This window comes from Schistocerca gregaria, chromosome 5, assembly GCF_023897955.1.
Source record: "Schistocerca gregaria isolate iqSchGreg1 chromosome 5, iqSchGreg1.2, whole genome shotgun sequence".
In the NCBI taxonomy this organism is placed as follows: domain Eukaryota; kingdom Metazoa; phylum Arthropoda; class Insecta; order Orthoptera; family Acrididae; genus Schistocerca; species Schistocerca gregaria.
In genome coordinates this window covers 355,279,296-355,303,299 of record NC_064924.1, presented here as the reverse complement: position 1 = coordinate 355,303,299, position 24,004 = coordinate 355,279,296, and the positions used below count along the sequence as shown (strand labels likewise).

Sequence of the window (24,004 nt, the reverse complement as noted above, 5' to 3'; positions counted from 1 at the left end):
TTTTCACTCTGCAGCGGAGTGTGCGCTGATATGAAACTTCCTGGCAGATTAAAACTGTGTGCCCGACCGAGACTCGAACTCGGGACCTTTGCCATTCGCGGGCAAGTGCTCTACCAACTGAGCTACCGAAGCACGACTCACGTCCGGTACTCACAGCTTTACTTCTGCCAGTATCCGTCTCCTACCTTCCAAACTTTACAGAAGCTCTTCTGCGAAACTTGCAGAACTAGCACTCCTGAAAGAAAGGATACTGCGGAGACATGGCTTAGCCACAGCCTGGGGGATGTTTCCAGAATGAGATTTTCACTCTGCAGCGGAGTGTGCGCTGATATGAAACTTCCTGGCAGATTAAAACTGTTGCCCGACCGAGACTCGAACTCGGGACCTTTGCCTTTCGCGGGCAAGTGCTCTACCAACTGAGCTACCGAAGCACGACTCACGTCCGGTACTCACAGCTTTACTTCTGCCAGTATCCGTCTCCTACCTTCCAAACTTTACAGAAGCTCTTCTGCGAAACTTGCAGAACTAGCACTCCTGAAAGAAAGGATACTGCGGAGACATGGCTTAGCCACAGCCTGGGGGATGTTTCCAGAATGAGATTTTCACTCTGCAGCGGAGTGTGCGCTGATATGAAACTTCCTGGCAGATTAAAACTGTGTGCCCGACCGAGACTCGAACTCGGGACCTTTGCCATTCGCGGGCAAGTGCTCTACCAACTGAGCTACCGAAGCACGACTCACGTCCGGTACTCACAGCTTTACTTCTGCCAGTATCCGTCTCCTACCTTCCAAACTTTACAGAAGCTCTTCTGCGAAACTTGCAGAACTAGCACTCCTGAAAGAAAGGATACTGCGGAGACATGGCTTAGCCACAGCCTGGGGGATGTTTCCAGAATGAGATTTTCACTCTGCAGCGGAGTGTGCGCTGATATGAAACTTCCTGGCAGATTAAAACTGTTGCCCGACCGAGACTCGAACTCGGGACCTTTGCCTTTCGCGGGCAAGTGCTCTACCAACTGAGCTACCGAAGCACGACTCACGTCCGGTACTCACAGCTTTACTTCTGCCAGTATCCGTCTCCTACCTTCCAAACTTTACAGAAGCTCTTCTGCGAAACTTGCAGAACTAGCACTCCTGAAAGAAAGGATACTGCGGAGACATGGCTTAGCCACAGCCGGGGGGATGTTTCCAGAATGAGATTTTCACTCTGCAGCGGAGTGTGCGCTGATATGAAACTTCCTGGCAGATTAAAACTGTGTGCCCGACCGAGACTCGAACTCGGGACCTTTGCCTTTCGCGGGCAAGTGCTCTACCAACAGAGCTACCGAAGCACGACTCACGTCCGGTACTCACAGCTTTACTTCTGCCAGTATCCGTCTCCTACCTTCCAAACTTTACAGAAGCTCTTCTGCGAAACTTGCAGAACTAGCACTCCTGAAAGAAAGGATACTGCGGAGACATGGCTTAGCCACAGCCTGGGGGATGTTTCCAGAATGAGATTTTCACTCTGCAGCGGAGTGTGCGCTGATATGAAACTTCCTGGCAGATTAAAACTGTGTGCCCGACCGAGACTCGAACTCGGGACCTTTGCCTTTCGCGGGCAAGTGCTCTACCAACTGAGCTACCGAAGCACGACTCACGTCCGGTACTCACAGCTTTACTTCTGCCAGTATCCGTCTCCTACCTTCCAAACTTTACAGAAGCTCTTCTGCGAAACTTGCAGAACTAGCACTCCTGAAAGAAAGGATACTGCGGAGACATGGCTTAGCCACAGCCTGGGGGATGTTTCCAGAATGAGATTTTCACTCTGCAGCGGAGTGTGCGCTGATATGAAACTTCCTGGCAGATTAAAACTGTGTGCCCGACCGAGACTCGAACTCGGGACCTTTGCCTTTCGCGGGCAAGTGCTCTACCAACAGAGCTACCGAAGCACGACTCATGTCCGGTACTCACAGCTTTACTTCTGCCAGTATCCGTCTCCTACCTTCCAAACTTTACAGAAGCTCTTCTGCGAAACTTGCAGAACTAGCACTCCTGAAAGAAAGGATACTGCGGAGACATGGCTTAGCCACAGCCTGGGGGATGTTTCCAGAATGAGATTTTCACTCTGCAGCGGAGTGTGCGCTGATATGAAACTTCCTGGCAGATTAAAACTGTGTGCCCGACCGAGACTCGAACTCGGGACCTTTGCCTTTCGCGGGCAAGTGCTCTACCAACTGAGCTACCGAAGCACGACTCACGTCCGGTACTCACAGCTTTACTTCTGCCAGTATCCGTCTCCTACCTTCCAAACTTTACAGAAGCTCTTCTGCGAAACTTGCAGAACTAGCACTCCTGAAAGAAAGGATACTGCGGAGACATGGCTTAGCCACAGCCTGGGGGATGTTTCCAAAATGAGATTTTCACTCTGCAGCGGAGTGTGCGCTGATATGAAACTTCCTGGCAGATTAAAACTGTGTGCCCGACCGAGACTCGAACTTGGGACCTTTGCCTTTCGCGGGCAAGTGCTCTACCAACTGAGCTACCGAAGCACGACTCACGTCCGGTACTCACAGCTTTACTTCTGCCAGTATCCGTCTCCTACCTTCCAAACTTTACAGAAGCTCTTCTGCGAAACTTGCAGAACTAGCACTCCTGAAAGAAAGGATACTGCGGAGACATGGCTTAGCCACAGCCTGGGGGATGTTTCCAGAATGAGATTTTCACTCTGCAGCGGAGTGTGCGCTGATATGAAACTTCCTGGCAGATTAAAAGTGTGTGCCCGACCGAGACTCGAACTCGGGACCTTTGCCTTTCGCGGGCAAGTGCTCTACCAACTGAGCTACCGAAGCACGACTCACGTCTGGTACTCACAGCTTTACTTCTGCCAGTATCCGTCTCCTACCTTCCAAACTTTACAGAAGCTCTTCTGCGAAACTTGCAGAACTTGCACTCCTGAAAGAAAGGATACCGCGGAGACATGGCTTAGCCACAGCCTGGGGGATGTTTCCAGAATGAGATTTTCACTCTGCAGCGGAGTGTGCGCTGATATGAAACTTCCTGGCAGATTAAAACTGTGTGCCCGACCGAGACTCGAACTCGGGACCTTTGCCTTTCGCGGGCAAGTGCTCTACCAACTGAGCTACCGAAGCACGACTCACGTCCGGTACTCACAGCTTTACTTCTGCCAGTACCCGTCTCCTACCTTCCAAACTTTACAGAAGCTCTTCTGCGAAACTTGCAGAACTAGCACTCCTAAAAGAAAGGATACTGCGGAGACATGGCTTAGCCACAGCCTGGGGGATGTTTCCAGAATGAGATTTTCACTCTGCAGCGGAGTGTGCGCTGATATGAAACTTCCTGGCAGATTAAAACTGTTGCCCGACCGAGACTCGAACTCGGGACCTTTGCCTTTCGCGGGCAAGTGCTCTACCAACTGAGCTACCGAAGCACGACTCACGTCCGGTACTCACAGCTTTACTTCTGCCAGTATCCGTCTCCTACCTTCCAAACTTTACAGAAGCTCTTCTGCGAAACTTGCAGAACTAGCACTCCTGAAAGAAAGGATACTGCGGAGACATGGCTTAGCCACAGCCTGGGGGATGTTTCCAGAATGAGATTTTCACTCTGCAGCGGAGTGTGCGCTGATATGAAACTTCCTGGCAGATTAAAACTGTGTGCCCGACCGAGACTCGAACTCGGGACCTTTGCCTTTCGCGGGCAAGTGCTCTACCAACTGAGCTACCGAAGCACGACTCACGTCTGGTACTCACAGCTTTACTTCTGCCAGTATCCGTCTCCTACCTTCCAAACTTTACAGAAGCTCTTCTGCGAAACTTGCAGAACTAGCACTCCTGAAAGAAAGGATACCGCGGAGACATGGCTTAGCCACAGCCTGGGGGATGTTTCCAGAATGAGATTTTCACTCTGCAGCGGAGTGTGCGCTGATATGAAACTTCCTGGCAGATTAAAACTGTGTGCCCGACCGAGACTCGAACTCGGGACCTTTGCCATTCGCGGGCAAGTGCTCTACCAACTGAGCTACCGAAGCACGACTCACGTCCGGTACTCACAGCTTTACTTCTGCCAGTATCCGTCTCCTACCTTCCAAACTTTACAGAAGCTCTTCTGCGAAACTTGCAGAACTAGCACTCCTGAAAGAAAGGATACTGCGGAGACATGGCTTAGCCACAGCCTGGGGGATGTTTCCAGAATGAGATTTTCACTCTGCAGCGGAGTGTGCGCTGATATGAAACTTCCTGGCAGATTAAAACTGTTGCCCGACCGAGACTCGAACTCGGGACCTTTGCCTTTCGCGGGCAAGTGCTCTACCAACTGAGCTACCGAAGCACGACTCACGTCCGGTACTCACAGCTTTACTTCTGCCAGTATCCGTCTCCTACCTTCCAAACTTTACAGAAGCTCTTCTGCGAAACTTGCAGAACTAGCACTCCTGAAAGAAAGGATACTGCGGAGACATGGCTTAGCCACAGCCTGGGGGATGTTTCCAGAATGAGATTTTCACTCTGCAGCGGAGTGTGCGCTGATATGAAACTTCCTGGCAGATTAAAACTGTGTGCCCGACCGAGACTCGAACTCGGGACCTTTGCCTTTCGCGGGCAAGTGCTCTACCAACTGAGCTACCGAAGCACGACTCACGTCCGGTACTCACAGCTTTACTTCTGCCAGTATCCGTCTCCTACCTTCCAAACTTTACAGAAGCTCTTCTGCGAAACTTGCAGAACTAGCACTCCTGAAAGAAAGGATACTGCGGAGACATGGCTTAGCCACAGCCTGGGGGATGTTTCCAAAATGAGATTTTCACTCTGCAGCGGAGTGTGCGCTGATATGAAACTTCCTGGCAGATTAAAACTGTGTGCCCGACCGAGACTCGAACTTGGGACCTTTGCCTTTCGCGGGCAAGTGCTCTACCAACTGAGCTACCGAAGCACGACTCACGTCCGGTACTCACAGCTTTACTTGTGCCAGTATCCGTCTCCTACCTTCCAAACTTTACAGAAGCTCTTCTGCGAAACTTGCAGAACTAGCACTCCTGAAAGAAAGGATACTGCGGAGACATGGCTTAGCCACAGCCTGGGGGATGTTTCCAGAATGAGATTTTCACTCTGCAGCGGAGTGTGCGCTGATATGAAACTTCCTGGCAGATTAAAAGTGTGTGCCCGACCGAGACTCGAACTCGGGACCTTTGCCTTTCGCGGGCAAGTGCTCTACCAACTGAGCTACCGAAGCACGACTCACGTCTGGTACTCACAGCTTTACTTCTGCCAGTATCCGTCTCCTACCTTCCAAACTTTACAGAAGCTCTTCTGCGAAACTTGCAGAACTAGCACTCCTGAAAGAAAGGATACCGCGTAGACATGGCTTAGCCACAGCCTGGGAGATGTTTCCAGAATGAGATTTTCACTCTGCAGCGGAGTGTGCGCTGATATGAAACTTCCTGGCAGATTAAAACTGTGTGCCCGACCGAGACTCGAACTCGGGACCTTTGCCATTCGCGGGCAAGTGCTCTACCAACTGAGCTACCGAAGCACGACTCACGTCCGGTACTCACAGCTTTACTTCTGCCAGTATCCGTCTCCTACCTTCCAAACTTTACAGAAGCTCTTCTGCGAAACTTGCAGAACTAGCACTCCTGAAAGAAAGGATACTGCGGAGACATGGCTTAGCCACAGCCTGGGGGATGTTTCCAGAATGAGATTTTCACTCTGCAGCGGAGTGTGCGCTGATATGAAACTTCCTGGCAGATTAAAACTGTTGCCCGACCGAGACTCGAACTCGGGACCTTTGCCTTTCGCGGGCAAGTGCTCTACCAACTGAGCTACCGAAGCACGACTCACGTCCGGTACTCACAGCTTTACTTCTGCCAGTATCCGTCTCCTACCTTCCAAACTTTACAGAAGCTCTTCTGCGAAACTTGCAGAACTAGCACTCCTGAAAGAAAGGATACTGCGGAGACATGGCTTAGCCACAGCCTGGGGGATGTTTCCAGAATGAGATTTTCACTCTGCAGCGGAGTGTGCGCTGATATGAAACTTCCTGGCAGATTAAAACTGTGTGCCCGACCGAGACTCGAACTCGGGACCTTTGCCTTTCGCGGGCAAGTGCTCTACCAACTGAGCTACCGAAGCACGACTCACGTCCGGTACTCACAGCTTTACTTCTGCCAGTATCCGTCTCCTACCTTCCAAACTTTACAGAAGCTCTTCTGCGAAACTTGCAGAACTAGCACTCCTGAAAGAAAGGATACCGCGGAGACATGGCTTAGCCACAGCCTGGGGGATGTTTCCAGAATGAGATTTTCACTCTGCAGCGGAGTGTGCGCTGATATGAAACTTCCTGGCAGATTAAAACTGTGTGCCCGACCGAGACTCGAACTCGGGACCTTTGCCATTCGCGGGCAAGTGCTCTACCAACTGAGCTACCGAAGCACGACTCACGTCCGGTACTCACAGCTTTACTTCTGCCAGTATCCGTCTCCTACCTTCCAAACTTTACAGAAGCTCTTCTGCGAAACTTGCAGAACTAGCACTCCTGAAAGAAAGGATACTGCGGAGACATGGCTTAGCCACAGCCTGGGGGATGTTTCCAGAATGAGATTTTCACTCTGCAGCGGAGTGTGCGCTGATATGAAACTTCCTGGCAGATTAAAACTGTTGCCCGACCGAGACTCGAACTCGGGACCTTTGCCTTTCGCGGGCAAGTGCTCTACCAACTGAGCTACCGAAGCACGACTCACGTCCGGTACTCACAGCTTTACTTCTGCCAGTATCCGTCTCCTACCTTCCAAACTTTACAGAAGCTCTTCTGCGAAACTTGCAGAACTAGCACTCCTGAAAGAAAGGATACTGCGGAGACATGGCTTAGCCACAGCCTGGGGGATGTTTCCAGAATGAGATTTTCACTCTGCAGCGGAGTGTGCGCTGATATGAAACTTCCTGGCAGATTAAAACTGTGTGCCCGACCGAGACTCGAACTCGGGACCTTTGCCATTCGCGGGCAAGTGCTCTACCAACTTTTTTTTTTTTTTTTTTTTTTTTGTAGGGCCTCCTTCCTCCCCTTCAGCCCCGCCTTGCGCTCGCCATAAATCGCCTTCGTCGGCGTCGGCTTCATCTGCCATGATTTCTGAATTACTTATTCTTCTGAACTATTCCGATTTCCAAACCAAAGATACTTCTAAACCTATTGCATAGTCCCGCAATGGTGACAAAGTAGAATATTTTTTTTTTTTAATAGAAAATGAAAAAGGAACTCTGGTCCGCTAGAAAAACAGAAGAAAATAAAATAGTCCTTGTCGTAACACTGTTCAGTATACGTCACTGTGACATTTGAAGAAGAAAAGAGAAAAAACAAAGCAATGTAGAATGAAGGAAAGAAAAAAATACTTCTTTCATCGAAGAACGACTTCTAAAAAATTCGCATATCGTTTCCTGTAATGTCTCGTCTGTGAAAGTATGTGAAACTGTAATGCCAGGTAAAGACAGAACGCCGCCTCACTCTTGGGTTCTTGCGTCTGTAAATAATGAACATAATGACCCTTCAACCAATTGACAGAGTTCCGTTTGGTGTTCGGGTACGGCACTGAATCCGGATACAGGAAATCTTCAGGTTTAATACAATGCTGGGAAGTCCTCATAATCGTAGCCAGTTTTCGGCGAATGCATGGCCAAACTGCTTGGACAGTGGTGCACAGAAAACGATGTTCATCAGTATCAGGCAAGTTGCACGTTAGGCACAAAGGTGAGTTAGCCAAATGTAGAGCATGAAGTCGTGAATTGGTACTTATTTTACGGTTCACGACCCTGTACCAAGAGGCTTTCACTGACGTTGGTAAATCACGGCTATGTATGTTTTTCCATATCACTGGCCAGCGATGATTGGGGTATTTGTGTTCGATGTTGTTCCTGTTCTTGGTTGCCAGTAGTTTATTATAAACTAACTTCACCACGGAAAGCTCATTTTCTGGGAGAGTTGACCGTACGTAACTGAACTCAATGAAAAAGCTCTTAAAGTGAGTCAGCGCAGGCGGAATATGTTGAACAGAGACAGGAGGCTGCAGGCAGGCCGGCGCTATTTCGGTTAACAAGTGAGCCGTTAGACTGTTCGGTAACGACCTCCACCGTTTGTAGGTGGTGCATACGTACAAAGCTCGTGACTTGGAACGAACATCTGTTAAATTTAAGCCTCCATCGGTCGTGGAGAGAGTGAGCGTATCGTACTTGACTTTAAAAATGTGTCCACGTGTGACAAAATGTCCTAGAGCGGACATCATACGCTTCGCTGTCTCCTGTGGCATGGGCAGTACTTGTGCAACGTAGTTAATCTTTGAGGTGAGGTAGACATTAGCGAAGGTGACTTTCTGCGGTTCATCAAGGCTTCTTAGGTAGTGGGTCTGCATGCAAGCACGCATACTTGCCAGGAGATTCCTATAGTTCACCGCAATTGTGTGCTGTATGTTGCTCCTGTACTCAATACCAAGGCATTTCATTTTAGAAATTAGTTGCAACTGACCGTGATGGTGCAGCGAGATGCCGCGTCCTATGTTCATAATGCCAGATTTCCTGGCATTCAACTTCGCACCCGCAACAAGTTCGTAGTTTTTGACGATCTGAAGGGCTTCCTCGACTTCACCTTCGTCCATGACCAAAAATCCGACGTCATCCGCATATGCAGTACAAACAATCTTAATGCCGTGGATGGTTAATCCTTGTAGACGCTGTGTCAAGGTGACAAGCAAAGGCTCAATGGCAATGGCAAACAAGGCCATCGACATAGGGCATCCCTGTCGCACTGAATTAGTAATATTAATTGATGCGCTCAGCTGGCCATTCACCATGAGTCGAGTTACTCCTTTACGAAGGAGCTCATGTATAAGATTGATAAAACGTAGTGGAAATCCCATGGCATGCATCGTCCGGATGAGAAACTGATGGTTTACTCTGTCGAATGCCTTTGAAAAGTCAAGGGAAACTAGCGCACACCGTATCTTACACGCATCTGCAATGGCTATAACGTCCCATAAAAAAATCGTTCAAATGGTTCTGAGCACTATGAGACTTAGCAGCTGTGGTCATCAGTCCCCTAGAACTCAGAACTACTTAAACCTAACTAACCTAAGGACATCACACACATCCATGCCCGAGGCGGGATTCGAACCTGCGACCGTAGCAGTCACGCGGTTCCGGACTGCGCTCCTAGAACCGCGAGACCACCGCGGCCGGCAAACTGAGCTACCGAAGCACGACTCACGTCCGGTACTCACAGCTTTACTTCTGCCAGTATCCGTCTCCTACCTTCCAAACTTTACAGAAGCTCTTCTGCGAAACTTGCAGAACTAGCACTCCTGAAAGAAAGGATACTGCGGAGACGTGGCTTAGCCACAGCCTGGGGGATGTTTCCAGAATGAGATTTTCACTCTGCAGCGGAGTGTGCGCTGATATGAAACTTCCTGGCAGATTAAAACTGTTGCCCGACCGAGACTCGAACTCGGGACCTTTGCCTTTCGCGGGCAAGTGCTCTACCAACTGAGCTACCGAAGCACGACTCACGTCCGGTACTCACAGCTTTACTTCTGCCAGTATCCGTCTCCTACCTTCCAAACTTTACAGAAGCTCTTCTGCGAAACTTGCAGAACTAGCACTCCTGAAAGAAAGGATACTGCGGAGACATGGCTTAGCCACAGCCTGGGGGATGTTTCCAGAATGAGATTTTCACTCTGCAGCGGAGTGTGCGCTGATATGAAACTTCCTGGCAGATTAAAACTGTGTGCCCGACCGAGACTCGAACTCGGGACCTTTGCCTTTCGCGGGCAAGTGCTCTACCAACTGAGCTACCGAAGCACGACTCACGTCCGGTACTCACAGCTTTACTTCTGCCAGTATCCGTCTCCTACCTTCCAAACTTTACAGAAGCTCTTCTGCGAAACTTGCAGAACTAGCACTCCTGAAAGAAAGGATACTGCGGAGACATGGCTTAGCCACAGCCTGGGGGATGTTTCCAGAATGAGATTTTCACTCTGCAGCGGAGTGTGCGCTGATATGAAACTTCCTGGCAGATTAAAACTGTGTGCCCGACCGAGACTCGAACTCGGGACCTTTGCCTTTCGCGGGCAAGTGCTCTACCAACTGAGCTACCGAAGCACGACTCACGTCCGGTACTCACAGCTTTACTTCTGCCAGTATCCGTCTCCTACCTTCCAAACTTTACAGAAGCTCTTCTGCGAAACTTGCAGAACTAGCACTCCTGAAAGAAAGGATACTGCGGAGACATGGCTTAGCCACAGCCTGGGGGATGTTTCCAGAATGAGATTTTCACTCTGCAGCGGAGTGTGCGCTGATATGAAACTTCCTGGCAGATTAAAACTGTGTGCCCGACCGAGACTCGAACTCGGGACCTTTGCCTTTCGCGGGCAAGTGCTCTACCAACAGAGCTACCGAAGCACGACTCACGTCCGGTACTCACAGCTTTACTTCTGCCAGTATCCGTCTCCTACCTTCCAAACTTTACAGAAGCTCTTCTGCGAAACTTGCAGAACTAGCACTCCTGAAAGAAAGGATACTGCGGAGACATGGCTTAGCCACAGCCTGGGGGATGTTTCCAGAATGAGATTTTCACTCTGCAGCGGAGTGTGCGCTGATATGAAACTTCCTGGCAGATTAAAACTGTGTGCCTGACCGAGACTCGAAACTCGAGACCTTTGCCTTTCGCGGGCAAGTGCTCTACCAACTGAGCTACCGAAGCACGACTCACGTCCGGTACTCACAGCTTTACTTCTGCCAGTATCCGACACCTACGTTCCAAACTTTACAGAAGCTCTTCTGCGAAACTTGCAGAACTAGCACTCCTGAAAGAAAGGATACTGCGGAGACATGGCTTAGCCACAGCCTGGGGGATGTTTCCAGAATGAGATTTTCACTCTGCAGCGGAGTGTGCGCTGATATGAAACTTCCTGGCAGATTAAAACTGTGTGCCCGACCGAGACTCGAACTCGGGACCTTTGCCTTTCGCGGGCAAGTGCTCTACCAACTGAGCTACCGAAGCACGACTCACGCCCGGTACTCACAGCTTTACTTCTGCCAGTATCCGTCTCCTACCTTCCAAACTTTACAGAAGCTCTTCTGCGAAACTTGCAGAACTAGCACTCCTGAAAGAAAGGATACTGCGGAGACATGGCTTAGCCACAGCCTGGGGGATGTTTCCAGAATGAGATTTTCACTCTGCAGCGGAGTGTGCGCTGATATGAAACTTCCTGGCAGATTAAAACTGTGTGCCCGACCGAGACTCGAACTTGGGACCTTTGCCTTTCGCGGGCAAGTGCTCTACCAACTGAGCTACCGAAGCACGACTCACGTCCGGTACTCACAGCTTTACTTCTGCCAGTATCCGTCTCCTACCTTCCAAACTTTACAGAAGCTCTTCTGCGAAACTTGCAGAACTAGCACTCCTGAAAGAAAGGATACTGCGGAGACATGGCTTAGCCACAGCCTGGGGGATGTTTCCAGAATGAGATTTTCACTCTGCAGCGGAGTGTGCGCTGATATGAAACTTCCTGGCAGATTAAAACTGTGTGCCCGACCGAGACTCGAACTTGGGACCTTTGCCTTTCGCGGGCAAGTGCTCTACCAACTGAGCTACCGAAGCACGACTCACGTCCGGTACTCACAGCTTTACTTCTGCCAGTATCCGTCTCCTACCTTCCAAACTTTACAGAAGCTCTTCTGCGAAACTTGCAGAACTAGCACTCCTGAAAGAAAGGATACTGCGGAGACATGGCTTAGCCACAGCCTGGGGGATGTTTCCAGAATGAGATTTTCACTCTGCAGCGGAGTGTGCGCTGATATGAAACTTCCTGGCAGATTAAAACTGTGTGTCCGACCGAGACTCGAACTCGGGACCTTTGCCTTTCGCGGGCAAGTGCTCTACCAACTGAGCTACCGAAGCACGACTCACGTCTGGTACTCACAGCTTTACTTCTGCCAGTATCCGTCTCCTACCTTCCAAACTTTACAGAAGCTCTTCTGCGAAACTTGCAGAACTAGCACTCCTGAAAGAAAGGATACCGCGGAGACATGGCTTAGCCACAGCCTGGGGGATGTTTCCAGAATGAGATTTTCACTCTGCAGCGGAGTGTGCGCTGATATGAAACTTCCTGGCAGATTAAAACTGTGTGCCCGACCGAGACTCGAACTCGGGACCTTTGCCATTCGCGGGCAAGTGCTCTACCAACTGAGCTACCGAAGCACGACTCACGTCCGGTACTCACAGCTTTACTTCTGCCAGTATCCGTCTCCTACCTTTCAAACTTTACAGAAGCTCTTCTGCGAAACTTGCAGAACTAGCACTCCTGAAAGAAAGGATACTGCGGAGACATGGCTTAGCCACAGCCTGGGGGATGTTTCCAGAATGAGATTTTCACTCTGCAGCGGAGTGTGCGCTGATATGAAACTTCCTGGCAGATTAAAACTGTTGCCCGACCGAGACTCCAACTCGGGACCTTTGCCTTTCGCGGGCAAGTGCTCTACCAACTGAGCTACCGAAGCACGACTCACGTCCGGTACTCACAGCTTTACTTCTGCCAGTATCCGTCTCCTACCTTTCAAACTTTACAGAAGCTCTTCTGCGAAACTTGCAGAACTAGCACTCCTGAAAGAAAGGATACTGCGGAGACATGGCTTAGCCACAGCCTGGGGGATGTTTCCAGAATGAGATTTTCACTCTGCAGCGGAGTGTGCGCTGATATGAAACTTCCTGGCAGATTAAAACTGTTGCCCGACCGAGACTCCAACTCGGGACCTTTGCCTTTCGCGGGCAAGTGCTCTACCAACTGAGCTACCGAAGCACGACTCACGTCCGGTACTCACAGCTTTACTTCTGCCAGTATCCGTCTCCTACCTTCCAAACTTTACAGAAGCTCTTCTGCGAAACTTGCAGAACTAGCACTCCTGAAAGAAAGGATACTGCGGAGACATGGCTTAGCCACAGCCTGGGGGATGTTTCCAGAATGAGATTTTCACTCTGCAGCGGAGTGTGCGCTGATATGAAACTTCCTGGCAGATTAAAACTGTGTGCCCGACCGAGACTCGAACTTGGGACCTTTGCCTTTCGCGGGCAAGTGCTCTACCAACTGAGCTACCGAAGCACGACTCACGTCCGGTACTCACAGCTTTACTTCTGCCAGTATCCGTCTCCTACCTTCCAAACTTTACAGAAGCTCTTCTGCGAAACTTGCAGAACTAGCACTCCTGAAAGAAAGGATACTGCGGAGACATGGCTTAGCCACAGCCTGGGGGATGTTTCCAGAATGAGATTTTCACTCTGCAGCGGAGTGTGCGCTGATATGAAACTTCCTGGCAGATTAAAACTGTGTGTCCGACCGAGACTCGAACTCGGGACCTTTGCCTTTCGCGGGCAAGTGCTCTACCAACTGAGCTACCGAAGCACGACTCACGTCTGGTACTCACAGCTTTACTTCTGCCAGTATCCGTCTCCTACCTTCCAAACTTTACAGAAGCTCTTCTGCGAAACTTGCAGAACTAGCACTCCTGAAAGAAAGGATACCGCGGAGACATGGCTTAGCCACAGCCTGGGGGATGTTTCCAGAATGAGATTTTCACTCTGCAGCGGAGTGTGCGCTGATATGAAACTTCCTGGCAGATTAAAACTGTGTGCCCGACCGAGACTCGAACTCGGGACCTTTGCCATTCGCGGGCAAGTGCTCTACCAACAGAGCTACCGAAGCACGACTCACGTCCGGTACTCACAGCTTTACTTCTGCCAGTATCCGTCTCCTACCTTTCAAACTTTACAGAAGCTCTTCTGCGAAACTTGCAGAACTAGCACTCCTGAAAGAAAGGATACTGCGGAGACATGGCTTAGCCACAGCCTGGGGGATGTTTCCAGAATGAGATTTTCACTCTGCAGCGGAGTGTGCGCTGATATGAAACTTCCTGGCAGATTAAAACTGTTGCCCGACCGAGACTCCAACTCGGGACCTTTGCCTTTCGCGGGCAAGTGCTCTACCAACTGAGCTACCGAAGCACGACTCACGTCCGGTACTCACAGCTTTACTTCTGCCAGTATCCGTCTCCTACCTTCCAAACTTTACAGAAGCTCTTCTGCGAAACTTGCAGAACTAGCACTCCTGAAAGAAAGGATACTGCGGAGACATGGCTTAGCCACAGCCTGGGGGATGTTTCCAGAATGAGATTTTCACTCTGCAGCGGAGTGTGCGCTGATATGAAACTTACTGGCAGATTAAAACTGTGTGCCCGACCGAGACTCGAACTCGGGACCTTTGCCTTTCGCAGGCAAGTGCTCTACCAACTGAGCTACCGAAGCACGACTCACGTCCGGTACTCACAGCTTTACTTCTGCCAGTATCCGTCTCCTACCTTCCAAACTTTACAGAAGCTCTTCTGCGAAACTTGCAGAACTAGCACTCCTGAAAGAAAGGATACTGCGGAGACATGGCTTAGCCACAGCCTGGGGGATGTTTCCAGAATGAGATTTTCACTCTGCAGCGGAGTGTGCGCTGATATGAAACTTCCTGGCAGATTAAAACTGTGTGCCCGACCGAGACTCGAACTCGGGACCTTTGCCTTTCGCGGGCAAGTGCTCTACCAACAGAGCTACCGAAGCACGACTCATGTCCGGTACTCACAGCTTTACTTCTGCCAGTATCCGTCTCCTACCTTCCAAACTTTACAGAAGCTCTTCTGCGAAACTTGCAGAACTAGCACTCCTGAAAGAAAGGATACTGCGGAGACATGGCTTAGCCACAGCCTGGGGGATGTTTCCAGAATGAGATTTTCACTCTGCAGCGGAGTGTGCGCTGATATGAAACTTCCTGGCAGATTAAAACTGTGTGCCCGACCGAGACTCGAACTCGGGACCTTTGCCTTTCGCGGGCAAGTGCTCTACCAACAGAGCTACCGAAGCACGACTCACGTCCGGTACTCACAGCTTTACTTGTGCCAGTATCCGTCTCCTACCTTCCAAACTTTACAGAAGCTCTTCTGCGAAACTTGCAGAACTAGCACTCCTGAAAGAAAGGATACTGCGGAGACATGGCTTAGCCACAGCCTGGGGGATGTTTCCAGAATGAGATTTTCACTCTGCAGCGGAGTGTGCGCTGATATGAAACTTCCTGGCAGATTAAAACTGTTGCCCGACCGAGACTCGAACTCGGGACCTTTGCCTTTCGCGGGCAAGTGCTCTACCAACTGAGCTACCGAAGCACGACTCACGTCCGGTACTCACAGCTTTACTTCTGCCAGTATCCGTCTCCTACCTTCCAAACTTTACAGAAGCTCTTCTGCGAAACTTGCAGAACTAGCACTCCTGAAAGAAAGGATACTGCGGAGACATGGCTTAGCCACAGCCTGGGGGATGTTTCCAGAATGAGATTTTCACTCTGCAGCGGAGTGTGCGCTGATATGAAACTTCCTGGCAGATTAAAACTGTGTGCCCGACCGAGACTCGAACTCGGGACCTTTGCCTTTCGCGGGCAAGTGCTCTACCAACTGAGCTACCGAAGCACGACTCACGTCCGGTACTCACAGCTTTACTTCTGCCAGTATCCGTCTCCTACCTTCCAAACTTTACAGAAGCTTTTCTGCGAAACTTGCAGAACTAGCACTCCTGAAAGAAAGGATACTGCGGAGACATGGCTTAGCCACAGCCTGGGGGATGTTTCCAGAATGAGATTTTCACTCTGCAGCGGAGTGTGCGCTGATATGAAACTTCCTGGCAGATTAAAACTGTGTGCCCGACCGAGACTCGAACTCGGGACCTTTGCCTTTCGCGGGCAAGTGCTCTACCAACAGAGCTACCGAAGCACGACTCATGTCCGGTACTCACAGCTTTACTTCTGCCAGTATCCGTCTCCTACCTTCCAAACTTTACAGAAGCTCTTCTGCGAAACTTGCAGAACTAGCACTCCTGAAAGAAAGGATACTGCGGAGACATGGCTTAGCCACAGCCTGGGGGATGTTTCCAGAATGAGATTTTCACTCTGCAGCGGAGTGTGCGCTGATATGAAACTTCCTGGCAGATTAAAACTGTTGCCCGACCGAGACTCGAACTCGGGACCTTTGCCTTTCGCGGGCAAGTGCTCTACCAACTGAGCTACCGAAGCACGACTCACGTCCGGTACTCACAGCTTTACTTCTGCCAGTATCCGTCTCCTACCTTCCAAACTTTACAGAAGCTCTTCTGCGAAACTTGCAGAACTAGCACTCCTGAAAGAAAGGATACTGCGGAGACATGGCTTAGCCACAGCCTGGGGGATGTTTCCAGAATGAGATTTTCACTCTGCAGCGGAGTGTGCGCTGATATGAAACTTCCTGGCAGATTAAAACTGTGTGCCCGACCGAGACTCGAACTCGGGACCTTTGCCTTTCGCGGGCAAGTGCTCTACCAACTGAGCTACCGAAGCACGACTCACGTCCGGTACTCACAGCTTTACTTGTGCCAGTATCCGTCTCCTACCTTCCAAACTTTACAGAAGCTCTTCTGCGAAACTTGCAGAACTAGCACTCCTGAAAGAAAGGATACTGCGGAGACATGGCTTAGCCACAGCCTGGGGGATGTTTCCAGAATGAGATTTTCACTCTGCAGCGGAGTGTGCGCTGATATGAAACTTCCTGGCAGATTAAAACTGTGTGCCCGACCGAGACTCGAACTCGGGACCTTTGCCTTTCGCGGGCAAGTGCTCTACCAACTGAGCTACCGAAGCACGACTCACGTCCGGTACTCACAGCTTTACTTCTGCCAGTATCCGTCTCCTACCTTCCAAACTTTACAGAAGCTCTTCTGCGAAACTTGCAGAACTAGCACTCCTGAAAGAAAGGATACTGCGGAGACATGGCTTAGCCACAGCCTGGGGGATGTTTCCAGAATGAGATTTTCACTCTGCAGCGGAGTGTGCGCTGATATGAAACTTCCTGGCAGATTAAAACTGTTGCCCGTTCGAGACTCGAACTCGGGACCTTTGCCTTTCGCGGGCAAGTGCTCTACCAACTGAGCTACCGAAGCACGACTCACGTCCGGTACTCACAGCTTTACTTCTGCCAGTATCCGTCTCCTACCTTCCAAACTTTACAGAAGCTCTTCTGCGAAACTTGCAGAACTAGCACTCCTGAAAGAAAGGATACTGCGGAGACATGGCTTAGCCACAGCCTGGGGGATGTTTCCAGAATGAGATTTTCACTCTGCAGCGGAGTGTGCGCTGATATGAAACTTCCTGGCAGATTAAAACTGTGTGCCCGACCGAGACTCGAACTCGGGACCTTTGCCTTTCGCGGGCAAGTGCTCTACCAACTGAGCTACCGAAGCACGACTCACGTCCGGTACTCACAGCTTTACTTCTGCCAGTATCCGTCTCCTACCTTCCAAACTTTACAGAAGCTCTTCTGCGAAACTTGCAGAACTAGCACTCCTGAAAGAAAGGATACTGCGGAGACATGGCTTAGCCACAGCCTGGGGGATGTTTCCAGAATGAGATTTTCACTCTGCAGCGGAGTGTGCGCTGATATGAAACTTCCTGACAGATTAAAACTGTGTGCCCGACCGAGACTCGAACTCGGGACGTTTGCCTTTCGCGGGCAAGTGCTCTACCAACAGAGCTACCGAAGCACGACTCATGTCCGGTACTCACAGCTTTACTTCTGCCAGTATCCGTCTCCTACCTTCCAAACTTTACAGAAGCTCTTCTGCGAAACTTGCAGAACTAGCACTCCTGAAAGAAAGGATACTGCGGAGACATGGCTTAGCCACAGCCTGGGGGATGTTTCCAGAATGAGATTTTCACTCTGCAGCGGAGTGTGCGCTGATATGAAACTTCCTGGCAGATTAAAACTGTGTGCCCGACCGAGACTCGAACTCGGGACCTTTGCCTTTCGCAGGCAAGTGCTCTACCAACTGAGCTACCGAAGCACGACTCACGTCCGGTACTCACAGCTTTACTTCTGCCAGTATCCGTCTCCTACCTTCCAAACTTTACAGAAGCTCTTCTGCGAAACTTGCAGAACTAGCACTCCTGAAAGAAAGGATACTGCGGAGACATGGCTTAGCCACAGCCTGGGGGATGTTTCCAGAATGAGATTTTCACTCTGCAGCGGAGTGTGCGCTGATATGAAACTTCCTGGCAGATTAAAACTGTGTGCCCGACCGAGACTCGAACTCGGGACCTTTGCCTTTCGCGGGCAAGTGCTCTACCAACAGAGCTACCGAAGCACGACTCATGTCCGGTACTCACAGCTTTACTTCTGCCAGTATCCGTCTCCTACCTTCCAAACTTTACAGAAGCTCTTCTGCGAAACTTGCAGAACTAGCACTCCTGAAAGAAAGGATACTGCGGAGACATGGCTTAGCCACAGCCTGGGGGATGTTTCCAGAATGAGATTTTCACTCTGCAGCGGAGTGTGCGCTGATATGAAACTTCCTGGCAGATTAAAACTGTGTGCCCGACCGAGACTCGAACTCGGGACCTTTGCCTTTCGCGGGCAAGTGCTCTACCAACAGAGCTACCGAAGCACGACTCACGTCCGGTACTCACAGCTTTACTTGTGCCAGTATCCGTCTCCTACCTTCCAAACTTTACAGAAGCTCTTCTGCGAAACTTGCAGAACTAGCACTCCTGAAAGAAAGGATACTGCGGAGACATGGCTTAGCCACAGCCTGGGGGATGTTTCCAGAATGAGATTTTCACTCTGCAGCGGAGTGTGCGCTGATATGAAACTTCCTGGCAGATTAAAACTGTTGCCCGACCGAGACTCGAACTCGGGACCTTTGCCTTTCGCGGGCAAGTGCTCTACCAACTGAGCTACCGAAGCACGACTCACGTCCGGTACTCACAGCTTTACTTCTGCCAGTATCCGTCTCCTACCTTCCAAACTTTACAGAAGCTCTTCTGCGAAACTTGCAGAACTAGCACTCCTGAAAGAAAGGATACTGCGGAGACATGGCTTAGCCACAGCCTGGGGGATGTTTCCAGAATGAGATTTTCACTCTGCAGCGGAGTGTGCGCTGATATGAAACTTCCTGGCAGATTAAAACTGTGTGCCCGACCGAGACTCGAACTCGGGACCTTTGCCTTTCGCGGGCAAGTGCTCTACCAACTGAGCTACCGAAGCACGACTCACGTCCGGTACTCACAGCTTTACTTCTGCCAGTATCCGTCTCCTACCTTCCAAACTTTACAGAAGCTTTTCTGCGAAACTTGCAGAACTAGCACTCCTGAAAGAAAGGATACTGCGGAGACATGGCTTAGCCACAGCCTGGGGGATGTTTCCAGAATGAGATTTTCACTCTGCAGCGGAGTGTGCGCTGATATGAAACTTCCTGGCAGATTAAAACTGTGTGCCCGACCGAGACTCGAACTCGGGACCTTTGCCTTTCGCGGGCAAGTGCTCTACCAACAGAGCTACCGAAGCACGACTCATGTCCGGTACTCACAGCTTTACTTCTGCCAGTATCCGTCTCCTACCTTCCAAACTTTACAGAAGCTCTTCTGCGAAACTTGCAGAACTAGCACTCCTGAAAGAAAGGATACTGCGGAGACATGGCTTAGCCACAGCCTGGGGGATGTTTCCAGAATGAGATTTTCACTCTGCAGCGGAGTGTGCGCTGATATGAAACTTCCTGGCAGATTAAAACTGTTGCCCGACCGAGACTCGAACTCGGGACCTTTGCCTTTCGCGGGCAAGTGCTCTACCAACTGAGCTACCGAAGCACGACTCACGTCCGGTACTCACAGCTTTACTTCTGCCAGTATCCGTCTCCTACCTTCCAAACTTTACAGAAGCTCTTCTGCGAAACTTGCAGAACTAGCACTCCTGAAAGAAAGGATACTGCGGAGACATGGCTTAGCCACAGCCTGGGGGATGTTTCCAGAATGAGATTTTCACTCTGCAGCGGAGTGTGCGCTGATATGAAACTTCCTGGCAGATTAAAACTGTGTGCCCGACCGAGACTCGAACTCGGGACCTTTGCCTTTCGCGGGCAAGTGCTCTACCAACTGAGCTACCGAAGCACGACTCACGTCCGGTACTCACAGCTTTACTTGTGCCAGTATCCGTCTCCTACCTTCCAAACTTTACAGAAGCTCTTCTGCGAAACTTGCAGAACTAGCACTCCTGAAAGAAAGGATACTGCGGAGACATGGCTTAGCCACAGCCTGGGGGATGTTTCCAGAATGAGATTTTCACTCTGCAGCGGAGTGTGCGCTGATATGAAACTTCCTGGCAGATTAAAACTGTGTGCCCGACCGAGACTCGAACTCGGGACCTTTGCCTTTCGCGGGCAAGTGCTCTACCAACTGAGCTACCGAAGCACGACTCACGTCCGGTACTCACAGCTTTACTTCTGCCAGTATCCGTCTCCTACCTTCCAAACTTTACAGAAGCTCTTCTGCGAAACTTGCAGAACTAGCACTCCTGAAAGAAAGGATACTGCGGAGACATGGCTTAGCCACAGCCTGGGGGATGTTTCCAGAATGAGATTTTCACTCTGCAGCGGAGTGTGCGCTGATATGAAACTTCCTGGCAGATTAAAACTGTTGCCCGACCGAGACTCGAACTCGGGACCTTTGCCTTTCGCGGGCAAGTGCTCTACCAACTGAGCTACCGAAGCACGACTCACGTCCGGTACTCACAGCTTTACTTCTGCCAGTATCCGTCTCCTACCTTCCAAACTTTACAGAAGCTCTTCTGCGAAACTTGCAGAACTAGCACTCCTGAAAGAAAGGATACTGCGGAGACATGGCTTAGCCACAGCCTGGGGGATGTTTCCAGAATGAGATTTTCACTCTGCAGCGGAGTGTGCGCTGATATGAAACTTCCTGGCAGATTAAAACTGTGTGCCCGACCGAGACTCGAACTCGGGACCTTTGCCTTTCGCGGGCAAGTGCTCTACCAACTGAGCTACCGAAGCACGACTCACGTCCGGTACTCACAGCTTTACTTCTGCCAGTATCCGTCTCCTACCTTCCAAACTTTACAGAAGCTCTTCTGCGAAACTTGCAGAACTAGCACTCCTGAAAGAAAGGATACTGCGGAGACATGGCTTAGCCACAGCCTGGGGGATGTTTCCAGAATGAGATTTTCACTCTGCAGCGGAGTGTGCGCTGATATGAAACTTCCTGACAGATTAAAACTGTGTGCCCGACCGAGACTCGAACTCGGGACGTTTGCCTTTCGCGGGCAAGTGCTCTACCAACAGAGCTACCGAAGCACGACTCATGTCCGGTACTCACAGCTTTACTTCTGCCAGTATCCGTCTCCTACCTTCCAAACTTTACAGAAGCTCTTCTGCGAAACTTGCAGAACTAGCACTCCTGAAAGAAAGGATACTGCGGAGACATGGCTTAGCCACAGCCTGGGGGATGTTTCCAGAATGAGATTTTCACTCTGCAGCGGAGTGTGCGCTGATATGAAACTTCCTGGCAGATTAAAACTGTGTGCCCGACCGAGACTCGAACTCGGGACCTTTGCCATTCGCGGGCAAGTGCTCTACCAACTGAGCTACCAAAGCACGCCTCACGAACGGTACTCACAGCTTTACTTCTGCCAGTATCCGTCTCCTACCTTCCAAACTTTACAGAAGCTCTTCTGCGAAGCTTGCAGAACTAGCACTCCTGAAAGAAAGGATACTGCGGAGACATGGCTTAGCCACAGCCTGGGGGATGTTTCCAGAATGAGATTTTCACTCTGCAGCGGAGTGTGCGCTGATATGAAACTTCCTGGCAGATTAAAACTGTTGCCCGACCGAGACTCGAACTCGGGACCTTTGCCTTTCGCGGGCAAGTGCTCTACCAACTGAGCTACCGAAGCACGACTCACGTCCGGTACTCACAGCTTTACTTCTGCCAGTATCCGTCTCCTACCTTCCAAACTTTACAGAAGCTCTTCTGCGAAACTTGCAGAACTAGCACTCCTGAAAGAAAGGATACTGCGGAGACATGGCTTAGCCACAGCCTGGGGGATGTTTCCAGAATGAGATTTTCACTCTGCAGCGGAGTGTGCGCTGATATGAAACTTCCTGGCAGATTAAAACTGTGTGCCCGACCGAGACTCGAACTCGGGACCTTTGCCTTTCGCGGGCAAGTGCTCTACCAACTGAGCTACCGAAGCACGACTCACGTCCGGTACTCACAGCTTTACTTCTGCCAGTATCCGTCTCCTACCTTCCAAACTTTACAGAAGCTCTTCTGCGAAACTTGCAGAACTAGCACTCCTGAAAGAAAGGATACTGCGGAGACATGGCTTAGCCACAGCCTGGGGGATGTTTCCAGAATGAGATTTTCACTCTGCAGCGGAGTGTGCGCTGATATGAAACTTCCTGGCAGATTAAAACTGTGTGCCCGACCGAGACTCGAACTCGGGACCTTTGCCTTTCGCGGGCAAGTGCTCTACCAACTGAGCTACCGAAGCACGACTCACGTCCGGTACTCACAGCTTTACTTCTGCCAGTATCCGTCTCCTACCTTCCAAACTTTACAGAAGCTCTTCTGCGAAACTTGCAGAACTAGCACTCCTGAAAGAAAGGATACTGCGGAGACATGGCTTAGCCACAGCCTGGGGGATGTTTCCAGAATGAGATTTTCACTCTGCAGCGGAGTGTGCGCTGATATGAAACTTCCTGGCAGATTAAAACTGTGTGCCCGACCGAGACTCGAACTCGGGACCTTTGCCTTTCGCGGGCAAGTGCTCTACCAACTGAGCTACCGAAGCACGACTCACGTCCGGTACTCACAGCTTTACTTCTGCCAGTATCCGTCTCCTACCTTCCAAACTTTACAGAAGCTCTTCTGCGAAACTTGCAGAACTAGCACTCCTGAAAGAAAGGATACTGCGGAGACATGGCTTAGCCACAGCCTGGGGGATGTTTCCAGAATGAGATTTTCACTCTGCAGCGGAGTGTGCGCTGATATGAAACTTCCTGGCAGATTAAAACTGTGTGCCCGACCGAGACTCGAACTCGGGACCTTTGCCTTTCGCGGGCAAGTGCTCTACCAACAGAGCTACCGAAGCACGACTCATCTCCGGTACTCACAGCTTTACTTCTGCCAGTATCCGTCTCCTACCTTCCAAACTTTACAGAAGCTCTTCTGCGAAACTTGCAGAACTAGCACTCCTGAAAGAAAGGATACTGCGGAGACATGGCTTAGCCACAGCCTGGGGGATGTTTCCAGAATGAGATTTTCACTCTGCAGCGGAGTGTGCGCTGATATGAAACTTCCTGGCAGATTAAAACTGTGTGCCCGACCGAGACTCGAACTTGGGACCTTTGCCTTTCGCGGGCAAGTGCTCTACCAACTGAGCTACCGAAGCACGACTCACGTCCGGTACTCACAGCTTTACTTCTGCCAGTATCCGTCTCCTACCTTCCAAACTTTACAGAAGCTCTTCTGCGAAACTTGCAGAACTAGCACTCCTGAAAGAAAGGATACTGCGGAGACATGGCTTAGCCACAGCCTGGGGGATGTTTCCAGAATGAGATTTTCACTCTGCAGCGGAGTGTGCGCTGATATGAAACTTCCTGGCAGATTAAAACTGTGTGTCCGACCGAACCTCGAACTCGGGACCTTTGCCTTTCGCGGGCAAGTGCTCTACCAACTGAGCTACCGAAGCACGACTCACGTCTGGTACTCACAGCTTTACTTCTGCCAGTATCCGTCTCCTACCTTCCAAACTTTACAGAAGCTCTTCTGCGAAACTTGCAGAACTAGCACTCCTGAAAGAAAGGATACCGCGGAGACATGGCTTAGCCACAGCCTGGGGGATGTTTCCAGAATGAGATTTTCACTCTGCAGCGGAGTGTGCGCTGATATGAAACTTCCTGGCAGATTAAAACTGTGTGCCCGACCGAGACTCGAACTCGGGACCTTTGCCATTCGCGGGCAAGTGCTCTACCAACTGAGCTACCGAAGCACGACTCACGTCCGGTACTCACAGCTTTACTTCTGCCAGTATCCGTCTCCTACCTTCCAAACTTTACAGAAGCTCTTC

At 50.6% G+C, this 24,004-nt stretch overlaps 15 non-coding genes across 15 annotated transcripts; all 15 read right to left on the bottom strand.

Annotated features, from left to right (window-relative positions):
• Window positions 1–357: 357 nt before the first annotated feature.
• Trnas-cga (transfer RNA serine (anticodon CGA)) lies at window positions 358–432 on the bottom strand. The gene has a single exon. It is a non-coding gene; the product is annotated as a tRNA-Ser (tRNA).
• Window positions 433–956: 524 nt separating this feature from the next.
• Window positions 957–1,031, bottom strand: Trnas-cga (transfer RNA serine (anticodon CGA)). The gene has a single exon. It is a non-coding gene; the product is annotated as a tRNA-Ser (tRNA).
• Window positions 1,032–3,355: 2,324 nt separating this feature from the next.
• Trnas-cga (transfer RNA serine (anticodon CGA)) lies at window positions 3,356–3,430 on the bottom strand. The gene has a single exon. It is a non-coding gene; the product is annotated as a tRNA-Ser (tRNA).
• Window positions 3,431–4,254: 824 nt separating this feature from the next.
• Window positions 4,255–4,329, bottom strand: Trnas-cga (transfer RNA serine (anticodon CGA)). Its single transcript has one exon. It is a non-coding gene; the product is annotated as a tRNA-Ser (tRNA).
• A 1,424-nt stretch (window positions 4,330–5,753) lies between these two features.
• Trnas-cga (transfer RNA serine (anticodon CGA)) lies at window positions 5,754–5,828 on the bottom strand. Its single transcript has one exon. It is a non-coding gene; the product is annotated as a tRNA-Ser (tRNA).
• Window positions 5,829–6,652: 824 nt separating this feature from the next.
• On the bottom strand, window positions 6,653–6,727 carry Trnas-cga (transfer RNA serine (anticodon CGA)). Its single transcript has one exon. It is a non-coding gene; the product is annotated as a tRNA-Ser (tRNA).
• Window positions 6,728–9,461: 2,734 nt separating this feature from the next.
• Window positions 9,462–9,536, bottom strand: Trnas-cga (transfer RNA serine (anticodon CGA)). Its single transcript has one exon. It is a non-coding gene; the product is annotated as a tRNA-Ser (tRNA).
• A 2,325-nt stretch (window positions 9,537–11,861) lies between these two features.
• Trnas-cga (transfer RNA serine (anticodon CGA)) lies at window positions 11,862–11,936 on the bottom strand. The gene has a single exon. It is a non-coding gene; the product is annotated as a tRNA-Ser (tRNA).
• Window positions 11,937–13,359: 1,423 nt separating this feature from the next.
• Trnas-cga (transfer RNA serine (anticodon CGA)) lies at window positions 13,360–13,434 on the bottom strand. Its single transcript has one exon. It is a non-coding gene; the product is annotated as a tRNA-Ser (tRNA).
• Window positions 13,435–15,158: 1,724 nt separating this feature from the next.
• On the bottom strand, window positions 15,159–15,233 carry Trnas-cga (transfer RNA serine (anticodon CGA)). Its single transcript has one exon. It is a non-coding gene; the product is annotated as a tRNA-Ser (tRNA).
• Window positions 15,234–16,057: 824 nt separating this feature from the next.
• On the bottom strand, window positions 16,058–16,132 carry Trnas-cga (transfer RNA serine (anticodon CGA)). The gene has a single exon. It is a non-coding gene; the product is annotated as a tRNA-Ser (tRNA).
• A 2,623-nt stretch (window positions 16,133–18,755) lies between these two features.
• On the bottom strand, window positions 18,756–18,830 carry Trnas-cga (transfer RNA serine (anticodon CGA)). Its single transcript has one exon. It is a non-coding gene; the product is annotated as a tRNA-Ser (tRNA).
• An 824-nt stretch (window positions 18,831–19,654) lies between these two features.
• Window positions 19,655–19,729, bottom strand: Trnas-cga (transfer RNA serine (anticodon CGA)). Its single transcript has one exon. It is a non-coding gene; the product is annotated as a tRNA-Ser (tRNA).
• An 824-nt stretch (window positions 19,730–20,553) lies between these two features.
• Trnas-cga (transfer RNA serine (anticodon CGA)) lies at window positions 20,554–20,628 on the bottom strand. The gene has a single exon. It is a non-coding gene; the product is annotated as a tRNA-Ser (tRNA).
• A 1,124-nt stretch (window positions 20,629–21,752) lies between these two features.
• On the bottom strand, window positions 21,753–21,827 carry Trnas-cga (transfer RNA serine (anticodon CGA)). The gene has a single exon. It is a non-coding gene; the product is annotated as a tRNA-Ser (tRNA).
• Window positions 21,828–24,004: the final 2,177 nt, after the last annotated feature.